The 9861-nt window shown below is 43.4% G+C and overlaps 1 long non-coding RNA gene across 1 annotated transcript; it reads left to right on the top strand.

Annotated features, from left to right (window-relative positions):
• LOC130866610 (uncharacterized) lies at nucleotides 1-8507 on the top strand. The gene is made up of 3 exons (XR_009056357.1): nucleotides 1-134; nucleotides 5237-5450; nucleotides 8122-8507. It is a non-coding gene; the product is annotated as an uncharacterized LOC130866610 (long non-coding RNA).
• The last annotated feature ends 1354 nt before the right edge of the window (nucleotides 8508-9861 follow it).

Here is a 9861-nt window from a genome sequence, read left to right as displayed (position 1 = left end):
CCTTTGCCGGAGAGAACTCTGAGGAAACAGCCGGAAGCAGACTGTGCCGACGTGCGACGAGCGAGAATCTCAGGAAAGAGCCGTTCGTTCCCAAACACAGTACGGTGGGCAGCTACGTGATAGTTCGCGTTCAGGTATAATCTTTAAAGATGTTTTATCTGCTTTTACACAAAAATGTATGCGGTTGCCATGGGATTTGGAACTGCAAAGTATAGTTTACCCACACGAAGCCAACAAAAGCTCCTTTCAAATGTCTGTGTTTATTATACCTTTTGTATAAATGCAAAAGGAAAGGAATGGTATAGAATGAAAGTGTCTCTCCTGACCATCTATTACCTCCCCTCAAGACAACCACTATCAGCTGGCTTCCAGCGTGTCTATCCAGACAGTCTCTGTATAAGAATATGCATTCATCAGCAGATTCACTATTATGACCCAGGTCTAGCAGGCAAAACTCACAAAATACAATTTGAGTTTTCTCTTCACACGTTTCTGTTCACTGTGTTTTGGAGATGGCTTCATCCCAGACAATAGAGAGCTTCTTCGTTTTCTTCTTAACCCCATCCATGTGTTGGGCACTGAACACGGGCTGACATACATGTGAAGTAAGGACTCTACCATTGAAATGTATCTCTAGCCATCTTTTTACTTTTGAGATAGGTTCTCACTGAATCACTTAGGCAGACTTGGCATTTACTCTGTATACCCCAGGCTGGCAATCCTCCTGCCTCGGCTTCCAAGTAGCCGGCTCTCGCATGCATTCCTCATTCTTCCTAGGACCATGGGTTTTTGTCATCAGGTCCAGCTTCCTTTAGTCTTTAATTTCTTTTTTCTCATTTCTTTATTTGTCCCTATATAGGGTGGTGTCAAAATGTGTGTGAAGTCACAGGACAACTTGCCCGAGTCAGTTTTCTCCTTCCGCCATGTAGGTTCTGGGACTTGAACTCAGGTTGTCAGGCTTGGCAGCAGGTGCCTTTTCCTGCTAAGTCATGCCATTCTCTTCAATGACACACAGCATTGTGTAACATGATCACCCCATCATTTATTTAGCTAATCAGAATCAGTGTTGCTATTGCAAGCCATAACTTATTTTTACACATCTTTTTTGTTGTTGTTGTTTGTTTTTAATGTGAGCGTATCCACAATTCTTAGATATGGCGCTGTTTGGTCAGAGTGTATGAATTTAGAATTTGATAGGGATTATTCAAATGCCTTGAAAGATTGCTAGTTTACAGTCCCACCAAGAAGATACTTCTCTCAAAATGCCCCCACAGCCCTCTGCTGAGCTGGTCCATGGGCACTGACTACCCCACAGTAGTTTTTAATCTGTATTTCTTTTGTTAAAGGTCAAGTTATTAGATAATTTTAATTTATTAAGGTATTACAATATTATCAAAATTGAGCATTTCCCAGATACTTCAAGGCTATTTGAATGTATTTTCCTGTGCTGGCAATGTAGCTCGGTGGTGGAGCATTTACCTGACCTTGTCTGGGTTCAAGCAGCAACCAGAAAACAAATGTATTTCTTTTCTTCTGACCTGTCTACTCCCACTCTTGACCCATTTCCAAGTGAATTTTCACTATTATTTTTATATCTCGCTATCCAACCATAATGGTATATTCATGATAGCCAGTAGATTTAAATATCATTAATCAACCATTATTAATGAGGGAAAAATGAGTGTAGAGTCATACTCAACTATCTTCAAGGACCCTTTGAGACATAATTCGATGTCTGGCTTTTCCTTTCCAATTTCCAGTTGCAATGGGAACTGCCCTCGCTCTGTAGGCTCCCTGTAGGGTATATTTGTCATGTTTCAACCCCATTTTGCCAAAGAATCCTTTGTCATAACTCTGCCTCAGCCGTGGATCATGCACGCAAACTTTCTAAGGGATGTAAATCATTAACGTAAGGGTTTTAATGTCTCCAGCCTTGCTCACAATTCCTGCCTTAGTGAGAGCAGAAAAGAGAAGTGATACTTCCAAGAAGGCCTTAGTTCTTCCCTCCACCTTTAGAGAGAGAGAGAGAGAGAGAGAGAGAGAGAGAGAGAGAGAGAGGAAAAGATACCATTTCACCACCCATTTAAAAGGAAGTGGGAAAAGTCCCTTTGCCCTTTTCTCCATCTGGGGAGGTTTTAAGGGTCTGTTTACAATCCCTAAATATCATATTTCGTTTGGCAGCAGAAATATACACAAAAAACAGAATGAGGAAATTCTTGAATGAGAAGGATTTTAAGCACTACTCTGACCAGCTTTGTCTCCAGCCACTGCTTGTAAAGACGCAGACACCAGTGCAGTTGGTTTTGTGGAACTAGGGAAGCGGCTTTGTCAGGGTTTCGGGCGGGACTTCTGTAGGAGAGCTATTAGGCTGGCGTAGTCAGAAACGACTGGCCCAACGAAGTAACTGCTAGCGTGCAAACCTGTTTGATTTTTCTTCTGTTGATGATGGGGATGAATCCCTGGGCTTCACACATGCTAAACATGAGCTTGTACTGTGCTTATCTCTGCTCAGCATCTGACCATGGGTTGATGAGATTAAAGTCGCAGGTAGATGAGAGGGCTAGCATTGACACAGAGACAATTCACGTGTGTGTGTGTGTGTGTGTGTGTGTGTGTGTGTGTGTGTACCTCTAGCTCTCTTTTGTAAGCATTACAGATCTACGTCTACCTCATCAGGAAGAAAATAGGCTGTTGGGCACGAAACAAAAGTGGATGGTGATAGATACAGATACATGTAATTCTTAGCCAAATATTCAGGAAAATAAAACCCTAGGCTATGCTGGGAAGAGAAATCCCAAGGCCGTAAAGTGAAGGCAGGCGGTGGGAGGCAGGAAAGGAGTGCTAGGTGATGTGTTAAGGACCTAGCCAGAACTCTGCAAGCAAACAGGAACAGTTGCTGTGTCCTGCAAGTCACCTTGATGATCTATTGAGTGGCGGGCGGTGGTCGTGAAGAGAAACAGAGGGCATTTTCTCCTTGAACTCTAATCCCTTGATTTAAATATTAACTTCCCCTGTACTTTTGGGTTGTTACTCAGCCACTTAAAGGGAGAGGGTGGGGAAGCTAGATTACAGATCTCATTGAAGTGTCTGGTAGAGGAGGGAGGAAAGCACTTTTAAGAGGTGAGGTCTGTGAGCCCATTCACGCCACACCTGTGTCCTGAAGCCATGGAGGTTCCTTCTGCTGGGACTGAATGCCAAATCCCACCCTCTTCCGAGATCACTTCAAAGGAGGAGGAGGAGGAATGTCTGTTTAGTCGTGCATCAAAATTATGAAAAATAGTTAAGCTCTAAGAATTAGTGTCTTTGTCGAATCACTCTGTAAGATTTTTAGATAAAAGGTCACTTAATCATAATGAGTATGGGGGTGGAAATTCTTCTATTAACAAGATTTATGATCTTGACTTATGAAATATATTCTGTGATCTTGCATGTTGATTTCTGGACCAAGTCTACTTGTTCTTAACCAGAGGATGCTTGGTATTTATTATTAAAGGCGATCGTGAGTGAATGTGTGTGCATGAGCAGGCCAATGGGAACTCACAGCTGTCTCTTTTATGACTCTACCTTGTTTTTCAGACAGAATTTCTCAGTGTACCGAGAGCTCACCCACTGGCAAGACCAGCCAGTCAGTAAGCCCACGGGATCCCCCTGTCTCTGCTTGCCCAGTTCTGAGACACAGGTGCTTGCTGTTATGCCTGGCTTGCTGTGAGGGTGCTCTTGCTTGTACAGCAAGCAATTATCAAATAAGCCATCTCCTTTGTCCCCTAAAGGGACTCTTATGGTGTTCACTCGTCAAATATGTCGTTTCCAAGTCATGGTTTGTGCTAGGATGCAGCCCAAATTCTAGAAACATGTTTTACCAAAACACCTACCGACTTAAGGAAAACAGGGCCGACACCCTTCTGAATACCTGTGGGCTGTGGGGTGGGTCTGGAGGGCAGACAGCCTTGATGAGAATAGGAAGAACAATCAAAGATGGCCTGTCAGGTAAATGAGTGTACATGTACAGAAATAAAATAGCAAATGCCTTCCCCCAGTATGTACGTAGATGACATTTGGCAACTTACAAGGAAGGGAGAGGCAAAATGAAGCCTCCTGAGACAGTTAGGCTCTTTCCGACTCCCATGCTGCTCTGAATTCTAGAAATCTAGTCCAGCCAGTTCAGCAAGACGACCCCAGTTGCTCAGATGCATACATATGTCGGACAGCACATTTCAGTGAGCTTTCTGGCCAGTTCTTGTCCCCAAGCGTTGGGGACGCTTTGTTCCTTTCTATACCCCAACCACGACAAGCTCCAGCAGGAACAATCTGGGATTTTCTGCTTAACCTACATTTTTGGTCTGAAAATCCAGTCCCAGCTTCTATAGAAGTGTTTGCCAGCCCCTTATAAGGTTAGGGAGCTGGCACCACAATACAGGAAGAATACTCACACACTTACTTCATATCCTGCTGGAGGGAAAAAAAAAAAACAAGATGGCAAGAGGAATTCTGTTTCCATGAGTTAAAGTAGTTTATTACTTTATGTCTAGAAGGCCTAATGTCAAAACTTCAAGGACAGGATAATATCGCGACCTGGGCTTGAGCGTCTTACAATGAATCCCAGCGGATGTAGATTTACATGTTGGTACCTGAAAGCAGATGCAGCCCCCATGCTGGAATGAATATATGCTTCCAAGGGACTTGTTTCCAGAGCGTGGCGGGAGGAACAACAGAGACAGCTATGTGCCCACACACTCAGCCATCTGCCGTGCCAACCACACTCCTCCCCCCCCCCCCATTTCCTGCAAATGATTCATCTGTGCCTTTTTGCCTTCTTCAAAGATAACTGTGCAGGCATTTAAGGAGGGGAAAGTCATTAAGAAAAGTGGAGTCTGGAGTTATTAGGATGAGGTCGAGCCGATTAAACAGTCTGGAATCTCACAAAGCAAACAGTGTGGGGTGCAGACAGGATTCTTGTCTCGCTTGGCTGGTGCATCCATCCTTTCAACAGGTTAGCATCCGTCGCAAACAGGTCACACAAGACGGCACGCAAGTTGCAAAAGAAGCAATGAGGCAAAAACAACAGAAGTCAAGACAGGGACTGTGAATACCCCAATTAGAATCACGAAACACTTCAACTACCACAGCGACGACGTCTGACGGAGAGCCACTGACGGCTCTCAGTCAATGGTATCTTTACAGCTTTTCCCAGCAAATAGAAAAGCTCCCACGAAAATCACGCTTTTTTTTTTTAAAGGAGATGCTGAACGAAGCCACCAACAGTGATTATGACACCAGAGAATACTGAAGGCATTATGTGGTGTGCCTGTGTCCAGGTGCTTCGAAAGGACCCAACTACATTCAATTGGGACCAAGTAGGCCTCCATTCAAACCCTGACAGCATCGGGCCTCTAGGACGTCCAATTGCCAAATCTCTGGGGACTTTGGGAATCTCATGAGGAGATTATGGGGTAAGGAAATGTACTCTTTTAGAGGAGTGAGGACAAAAGAAGATAAAGTAACATACTTATGTGGCCCGGAGACAAGGGGGAGAGGAGAAGAGTGGGTGAATATGAAATCTGTCTGTTGGCAATGCTAGAGATATGGCCCCTCTGTCTCTGTCTCTCTCTCTCTCTCTGTCTCTCTCTCTCGTCATTTCACTTCATTTCTACTATGTTCCACATCCTAAGGCCACCAGAGTAAATGACATAAAGGAGAATTAGAGCCTTCAATCCAGTGGTTCTCAACCTTCCTAATGCTGCGACCCTTTAATACAGCTAGCTCTTCAACTCGCGCTGACCCCCCCCACCATAAAATTATTTTTGTGGCTACTTCAAAAGTGTAATTTTGCTACTGTTATGAATCATAATATAAATATCTGATATGCAGGATATTTTATATGCGACCCCCGTGAAAAGGTTGTTCGACACCCCCCCCACACACACACACACAAAGGGTCGCGGCCCACAGGTTGACAAACACTTCTCTAGTGCCTTCTGGAGCAACAAGGGAAAGGTAAATGCGTGGGACCTTTCGCTGGGACCACACAGGTCATGCTGTCCTTATTAATTCAAGACGGGGGGCGGGGAGGAGACACATAGGTCTTGGAACCCCTCTCTCCCCACGACGGGCAGCAGCCACGTCCCATGTGAAAAGTGAAGTGCCCAAGTAAAAAGGGCTCCTCTCAACCTATTCCCCCAGGTTGGGATGCCTTGATGCAGAGCTTCAAGTTGGTCCAGCCTCAACTTGATAAGCCGTGCTTTCTTGACTTCTGTGGGAAGCCTGCCTCTGGAGGAGGAGTGGAGGCAGGGATGGGGTGGAAGTAGATGGGAGTGGGGGAAAGGGAACGGGAAGAGAGGAGGGAGGGGAAACTGTGGTTGGTATGTAAAATAAATGAAGAGATTTAATCATAATAAAAAAATAAAGCCTCCTCTCATTTTATAGAAGATATAGATACCAAATCAGGACTCCATAAGCTTTTCTCCATCCCCCACCCCCAACATTCGACTTCACAAAAGTGAATAGAGGGTAGGCTTCTGATGAGACGCCATGATTGAGGTCCAGCTGTGTAGACGATGCTCAGCCCTTCATCTCAGGCATCATCGTCTTTAGCCTTGAGCAGAAGATCAGGGCACCAATCATGGCTACTAGCCACAACTAAAAACAAAAAAGAAAACAAAAACAAAACCCTTGGGTATAAAGTCAGAAGACAAAATAAGAAATAAAGACCATTTGCAGATTTGAGAACCAACATGTTCTTGTGTTCCTTTTGTTCTCTTTCTTTCTTCCTTCTTTCCTTTCTTTAAGGAGGAAAGAAGGAAGAAAAAAAGAAAAAAGAAATTAACAGGGAAAACTTTTCCATTTGGTGTGCCATATTTTGTCTTTTATTTTTGTTCTTAGAAGAATTGAATCCCAACTGGAGGGTGCTTTAGAGCAAGTGTGTGCATAGAAATATTCAGTGAGTCATGCCTGGCGTTGTAGGTCTATTCCGGCGCGTGGGGTTTCCAGAACAATTACATAAGTGTTAACAGATCCAGGAACTTTTGACATTTGTGACAGCTTAATGGAGTTCTTCTCATCATTGAAAATATCCTAATTGTTGTTTCCTTAAATTGAAATAACTGGGGTAGCCGCATGAATTGACTTTGAGCATTTCTGTCTAGTGTGCTTTGTGGCAAAGAAGCTGCCACAAAGGTATTCCGAATGAAACCTGGCTGACCAAGCTGCCGCAAATACAAAAATCTAAATCAAATTATCAAGAAAAAGTTATCTGAGGGCATCAACTGTGGTGAGATGCTTCGGTTCTTTCCCTGCTACGACCCATGAAAATGTCCCACAGAACACGGCTTCTTGGCCAGCCTACAAGCATGGGAGTATGCACAGAGAATACTAGGCTCCAGAAGCTACTAGCCTATTCTAAAACCTTGTTTTATCTTTTGAAATATCCCTTAAGGGCTTGGAGATTTGGAGATGTAGTTCAGTTAGTAGAGTGCTTGCCTACCATGCACAAAGCTCTAGATTTGATTACGGATACCACACAAACCCAGCATGGCATCAACTATCCAAACTCCCAGCACTTGGGATGTAGAGGCAGGAGATAGCAAGTTCAAGATCATTGTCAGTCACAGAGAGAGTTTAAGTCAGTGGTGGGGTTAAAAAGATCCTGCCTTGCCGGGCGGTGGTGGCACACGCCTTTAATCCCAGCACTCGGGAGGCAGAGACAGGCGGATCTCTGTGAGTTCGAGACCAGCCTGGTCTACAAGAGCTAGTTCCAGGACAGGAACCAAAAGCTACGGAGAAACCCTGTCTCGAAAAATGCAAAAAAAAAAAAAAAAAAGAAAAAGAAAAAAAGAAAAGATCCTGCCTCAAAAATACTTTTTAAAATGAAAATAAATCACTCAAGAAATTATTTGCTAATTCTAAGTGCCACTCAAATTCTTATTTAAACGGTTTTTGTTTGTTTGTTTGTTTGTTTTTTGTTTTTGTTTTTGTTTTTCAAGACAGGGTTTCTCTGTGGTTTTGGAGCCTGTCCTGGAACTAGCTCTTGTAGACCAGGCTGGTCTCGAACTCACAGAGATCCGCCTGCCTCTGCCTCCCGAGTGCTCAAATTCTTATTTAAAATAGTTTTTTTTTTCCTTTTAGGTACCCTGTTTCCAAGATAGATAAAACTCCAAGAAGATTGTCAGCTTGATTTTTTTTTCCTCAAAAAATGGGTCCCTCAAATCCAGGGTTCTAGGAAGCTCTTGTAGAGGCTGGCTCAGAGTTCGGTGCATAGTTTTGCTAGTGGCTTGTTTTTCTGCAGATAAGATATTATAGGTCTGGGTGTCACTGTATTTTATTGGCTCAAAAGACAAAGTACAAAGGACGAGGAGGCAGTGGGTTTTGACTCATAGAGGCTGTTGCCTGCCTGTGCCATGTGAGCGTATGTGGAAGGAACATTGCAGTCCATCAAGTATAACTCTGCCTGCCCCAGCACTGCGGAATTCTTTCCGCATGACTCCAGGTACTCAGACACTTTTCCTAAGCAGCTAACTTGATACCGCAGAGCACTCCATAAAGATGTGGCAAGGCTGTGTGAACTGTGTGGGCTGTGGCCGCGTAAATGAGCGTGTAAATAAGAACATGAACTTAGTAAGCATTGCTGTGACACACTGTCATTCTTAGAGTATGCTTGTTGGTGTTGGAATGTGGCACGCTCTTCAGGACTGTTTCCAAGAACCTACTTGAACACATATCCTTGGGCCTTTGGAGAGAAGACTGAAAGAGTAACTTGGTGTCCCTGCCAAGTTTCCTAGATAATATTTTAGGAGGAAATGATGTGTGTGTTACAAGGCTCAGAGGATGGTGATGAACGAAGACCTTCTTAGCAAATAAGAATTTGCCTTCCATGCTGTTTTTATTATTATGGTTCTGTAATATAGTTTGGAATCTGTTATGGTAATCCCTCCTGTGTTGTTCCTTTTGCTAGATTACCTTGGCAATCTGGGGTGTTTTATGGTTTCATGTGAGTTTTAGGATTCTTTTCTTTCTATTTCTGTATAAAATATAACAAGGATTTTCACCAGAATTGCACTGAAGCTGCAAATTGATTTTTTTGGGGGGTAGGATAGCTATTTTCACAATATTAATTCTACCAATTCAACAGCTGTAGCCAACAGCTCACTAACTGGGTTTAAGGTCTACTGAATAGGAGGGAACCCTTGCTTAGGACTGTAAACCTACCCAACTACTGGTAAGGTCACATGCCCTAAAAGGGAGCCCACTACCGCCACTTTCCTAGACCAATATAGCTTCTAAGTGCATCCTAAACGCTTACCCTTATATCCACAGCAAGGTGAAGCTCTCACCCCGCATCAAAGAAGTTTTGTTCTGCAGCAAACAGAGATCATTACAGAAAACCACAACTGGTAGAAATGAGGCAGACAACTGACCATGTGTCCCAAGCCCAACGGATGCATCTACAACACAACTCCTATACCCAACGCTCAAGGCAAAAGGAGAGAAAAGATGGTGTCAGAGGACCAGGAGGTCTGCTGTGAGAAAATGTCTTGCTCTATATGACCAGGAAGTTACACTCATGAAATCGTAACGATATGGTCACCTAAACAGGATCAGCACAATGACAACATAAGTTAGCATGCCAATGTGGATGGGAAAGAAATCTCATAAAGACACATCTCTAGATGAAGAGCTACATGCAATTAATGGCTGCTGAAACATGGAGAATCAGTTTTATCTAGGTAGAGCCCCTAGACAGGTTATCTAAACCCATGTGGTTATCCTAAACATGTATACATACAAGCAACACTAAATGGACATAAAAGCATACAAACATACCCACATAGATATAAAAATATATATGTAACAATAATTAAAAAGTGT

This window comes from Chionomys nivalis, chromosome 25 (genome assembly GCF_950005125.1).
Source record: "Chionomys nivalis chromosome 25, mChiNiv1.1, whole genome shotgun sequence".
Taxonomy (NCBI): domain Eukaryota; kingdom Metazoa; phylum Chordata; class Mammalia; order Rodentia; family Cricetidae; genus Chionomys; species Chionomys nivalis.
Note: the sequence above shows the minus strand (reverse complement) of the source record. Positions and strands in the feature narration are given on the sequence as shown.